This window comes from Osmerus eperlanus, unplaced genomic scaffold (assembly GCF_963692335.1).
Source record: "Osmerus eperlanus unplaced genomic scaffold, fOsmEpe2.1 SCAFFOLD_330, whole genome shotgun sequence".
Lineage (NCBI taxonomy): Eukaryota > Metazoa > Chordata > Actinopteri > Osmeriformes > Osmeridae > Osmerus > Osmerus eperlanus.
Window position 1 is genome coordinate 25,001 of NW_026911280.1, and position 5,351 is coordinate 30,351.

Below are 5,351 nucleotides of genomic sequence, written 5' to 3' on the forward strand. Positions count from 1 at the left end.
TTCAAATATGGAAAAAAAAAAAAAATCAAAAAAAGGGCCCCCATCGGCCCCCCGGGTGGTGCCGGGGTCGGGGGGCATGATTCTGGGGCGCCCCGGAGCCAAGTAGGCGCCTGGAGGAAAGCGAAAAAAAACTTTAACTTTTTTTGACCACCAGGGGTGGGGGGGTCTCGTGCCCCATCGGGTGCCCGCCCCGAGTGCCTCTCATGGCGGATACGTTTTCACCCGCGAGCGGGAGACACATGTGGTGCACATGGTTCATTGGGCTTGTGTGGTATGGGCAAAACCACTGTAAAGTCATACTGCCATTGACTTCCATTCATTTTCCCAGGATGACTTATATACTCTATGGTAGCTGTCTGGTGGACTGGGGGTCGCGACAATGTTACGCTTGTAAATCAGAAGCTGGGAAATGCATTGGGAAGCTGGGAAAACCGTTTTTCGAGCTCATTTTCGGTTCCGCCGAACGGATTTTGATCAAAATAGGCTCATTCGAAAGGTATTAACCGGGGGCACACGGAAAACCGGGACTTATAACGCGCACGTGCGCGTGCGCGAAACCGGAAGCGAAAGAAAACTTCAAACGGAGCTACAACCGTGAACGGAGCTGAAACCGGCGAAAAATTTCAACGCACGCCGTCGCGCCCTACTCCAACTTAAATAACAAAACTGTCCCTATCGGAATCGGTTGGATAAAACGGAAACGGGAAGCGAAAGAAAACGTTAAACGTCTACACCGAAATGGCCATAGTCAGTTCCAATGAAAAAACAACTCTCACGTGTGTGCCCCACTCTAAAGCAGTGTATAAAACTATCCCCAGCGAAATCAGAGCTACACAACGAAAACGGAAAGCCAAACAAAACTTTAAACAGAGCTACCGAATTGGATATCATCAATCCTGGGAAAATAACCACACACACCGCTGCCCCCCGTCCCAACTTGAATTTAGAAACCGTCCCCAGCGAAATCCCACGTTCGGGCGAATAACTGTGAATTTTAAGCCCCCGTTTCTCTCAAGCTGGAAACGTGCATTCAAAGCTGGGAAAAGGTGCTCATTGACAGGCATCTCCACTTCGGGACCTCGTAGCACCTTCACCCGGGTGGCGTTGGAAAGGTCTGGGCGAGGGGGACACGGGGAGGTCAGGCTCGCCACGCGCACGCGCTTCCCCGCGAAACGGGAGCCCAGACAAAACTTTAAACGGACCCACCGAGCTGGGGACGGCTTTTTCCGGGGAGATAACCGCGCACACCGCTGCCCCCCGTCCCAACTTGAATTTAGAAACCGTCCCCAGCGAAATCCCACGTTCGGGCGAATAACTGTGAATTTTAAGCCCCCGTTTCTCTCAAGCTGGAAACGTGCATTCAAAGCTGGGAAAAGGTGCTCATTGACAGGCATCTCCACTTCGGGACCACGTAGCACCTTCACCCGGGTGGCGTTGGAAAGGTCTGGGCGAGGGGGACACGGGGAGGTCAGGCTCGCCACGCGCACGCGCTTCCCCGCGAAACGGGAGCCCAAACAAAACTTTAAACGGACCCACCGAGCTGGGGACGGCTTTTTCCGGGAAGATAACCGCGCACACCGCTGCCCCCCGTCCCAACTTGAATTTAGAAACCGTCCCCAGCGAAATCCCACGTTCGGGCGCAAAACTGCACGTTTGGAGCCACATTTTGTCTGAAGCTGGAAACCTGCATTCAAAGCTGGGAAAAGGTGCTCATTGACAGGCATCTCCACTTCGGGACCTCGTAGCACCTTCACCCGGGTGGCGTTGGAAAGGTCTGGGCGAGGGGGACACGGGGAGGTCAGGCTCGCCACGCGCACGCGCTTCCCCGCGAAACGGGAGCCCAGACAAAACTTTAAACGGACCCACCGAGCTGGGGACGGCTTTTTCCGGGGAGATAACCGCGCACACCGCTGCCCCCCGTCCCAACTTGAATTTAGAAACCGTCCCCAGCGAAATCCCACGTTCGGGCGAATAACTGTGAATTTTAAGCCCCCGTTTCTCTCAAGCTGGAAACGTGCATTCAAAGCTGGGAAAAGGTGCTCATTGACAGGCATCTCCACTTCGGGACCACGTAGCACCTTCACCCGGGTGGCGTTGGAAAGGTCTGGGCGAGGGGGACACGGGGAGGTCAGGCTCGCCACGCGCACGCGCTTCCCCGCGAAACGGGAGCCCAAACAAAACTTTAAACGGACCCACCGAGCTGGGGACGGCTTTTTCCGGGAAGATAACCGCGCACACCGCTGCCCCCCGTCCCAACTTGAATTTAGAAACCGTCCCCAGCGAAATCCCACGTTCGGGCGCAAAACTGCACGTTTGGAGCCACATTTTGTCTGAAGCTGGAAACCTGCATTCAAAGCTGGGAAAAGGTGCTCATTGACAGGCATCTCCACTTCGGGACCTCGTAGCACCTTCACCCGGGTGGCGTTGGAAAGGTCTGGGCGAGGGGGACACGGGGAGGTCAGGCTCGCCACGCGCACGCGCTTCCCCGCGAAACGGGAGCCCAGACAAAACTTTAAACGGACCCACCGAGCTGGGGACGGCTTTTTCCGGGGAGATAACCGCGCACACCGCTGCCCCCCGTCCCAACTTGAATTTAGAAACCGTCCCCAGCGAAATCCCACGTTCGGGCGAATAACTGTGAATTTTAAGCCCCCGTTTCTCTCAAGCTGGAAACGTGCATTCAAAGCTGGGAAAAGGTGCTCATTGACAGGCATCTCCACTTCGGGACCACGTAGCACCTTCACCCGGGTGGCGTTGGAAAGGTCTGGGCGAGGGGGACACGGGGAGGTCAGGCTCGCCACGCGCACGCGCTTCCCCGCGAAACGGGAGCCCAAACAAAACTTTAAACGGACCCACCGAGCTGGGGACGGCTTTTTCCGGGAAGATAACCGCGCACACCGCTGCCCCCCGTCCCAACTTGAATTTAGAAACCGTCCCCAGCGAAATCCCACGTTCGGGCGCAAAACTGCACGTTTGGAGCCACATTTTGTCTGAAGCTGGAAACGTGCATTCAAAGCTGGGAAAAGGTGCTCATTGACAGGCATCTCCACTTCGGGACCTCGTAGCACCTTCACCCGGGTGGCGTTGGAAAGGTCTGGGCGAGGGGGACACGGGGAGGTCAGGCTCGCCACGCGCACGCGCTTCCCCGCGAAACGGGAGCCCAGACAAAACTTTAAACGGACCCACCGAGCTGGGGACGGCTTTTTCCGGGGAGATAACCGCGCACACCGCTGCCCCCCGTCCCAACTTGAATTTAGAAACCGTCCCCAGCGAAATCCCACGTTCGGGCGAATAACTGTGAATTTTAAGCCCCCGTTTCTCTCAAGCTGGAAACGTGCATTCAAAGCTGGGAAAAGGTGCTCATTGACAGGCATCTCCACTTCGGGACCACGTAGCACCTTCACCCGGGTGGCGTTGGAAAGGTCTGGGCGAGGGGGACACGGGGAGGTCAGGCTCGCCACGCGCACGCGCTTCCCCGCGAAACGGGAGCCCAAACAAAACTTTAAACGGACCCACCGAGCTGGGGACGGCTTTTTCCGGGAAGATAACCGCGCACACCGCTGCCCCCCGTCCAACTTGAATTTAGAAACCGTCCCCAGCGAAATCCCACGTTCGGGCGCAAAACTGCACGTTTGGAGCCACATTTTGTCTGAAGCTGGAAACGTGCATTCAAAGCTGGGAAAAGGTGCTCATTGACAGGCATCTCCACTTCGGGACCTCGTAGCACCTTCACCCGGGTGGCGTTGGAAAGGTCTGGGCGAGGGGGACACGGGGAGGTCAGGCTCGCCACGCGCACGCGCTTCCCCGCGAAACGGGAGCCCAGACAAAACTTTAAACGGACCCACCGAGCTGGGGACGGCTTTTTCCGGGGAGATAACCGCGCACACCGCTGCCCCCCGTCCCAACTTGAATTTAGAAACCGTCCCCAGCGAAATCCCACGTTCGGGCGAATAACTGTGAATTTTAAGCCCCCGTTTCTCTCAAGCTGGAAACGTGCATTCAAAGCTGGGAAAAGGTGCTCATTGACAGGCATCTCCACTTCGGGACCACGTAGCACCTTCACCCGGGTGGCGTTGGAAAGGTCTGGGCGAGGGGGACACGGGGAGGTCAGGCTCGCCACGCGCACGCGCTTCCCCGCGAAACGGGAGCCCAAACAAAACTTTAAACGGACCCACCGAGCTGGGGACGGCTTTTTCCGGGAAGATAACCGCGCACACCGCTGCCCCCCGTCCCAACTTGAATTTAGAAACCGTCCCCAGCGAAATCCCACGTTCGGGCGCAAAACTGCACGTTTGGAGCCACATTTTGTCTGAAGCTGGAAACCTGCATTCAAAGCTGGGAAAAGGTGCTCATTGACAGGCATCTCCACTTCGGGACCTCGTAGCACCTTCACCCGGGTGGCGTTGGAAAGGTCTGGGCGAGGGGGACACGGGGAGGTCAGGCTCGCCACGCGCACGCGCTTCCCCGCGAAACGGGAGCCCAGACAAAACTTTAAACGGACCCACCGAGCTGGGGACGGCTTTTTCCGGGGAGATAACCGCGCACACCGCTGCCCCCCGTCCCAACTTGAATTTAGAAACCGTCCCCAGCGAAATCCCACGTTCGGGCGCAAAACTGCACGTTTGGAGCCACATTTTGTCTGAAGCTGGAAACCTGCATTCAAAGCTGGGAAAAGGTGCTCATTGACAGGCATCTCCACTTCGGGACCTCGTAGCACCTTCACCCGGGTGGCGTTGGAAAGGTCTGGGCGAGGGGAACACGGGGAGGTCAGGCTCGCCACGCGCACGCGCTTCCCCGCGAAACGGGAGCCCAGACAAAACTTTAAACGGACCCACCGAATTGGGGATCATCAATCCTGGGAAAATAACCACACACACCGCTGCCCCCCGTCCCAACTTGAATTTAGAAACCGTCCCCAGCGAAATCCCACGTTCGGGCGCAAAACTGCACGTTTGGAGCCACATTTTGTCTGAAGCTGGAAACCTGCATTCAAAGCTGGGAAAAGGTGCTCATTGACAGGCATCTCCACTTCGGGACCTCGTAGCACCTTCACCCGGGTGGCGTTGGAAAGGTCTGGGCGAGGGGAACACGGGGAGGTCAGGCTCGCCACGCGCACGCGCTTCCCCGCGAAACGGGAGCCCAGACAAAACTTTAAACGGACCCACCGAATTGGGGATCATCAATCCTGGGAAAATAACCACACACACCGCTGCCCCCCGTCCCAACTTGAATTTAGAAACCGTCCCCAGCGAAATCCCACGTTCGGGCGCAAAACTGCACGTTTGGAGCCACATTTTGTCTGAAGCTGGAAACCTGCATTCAAAGCTGGGAAAAGGTGCTCATTGACAGGC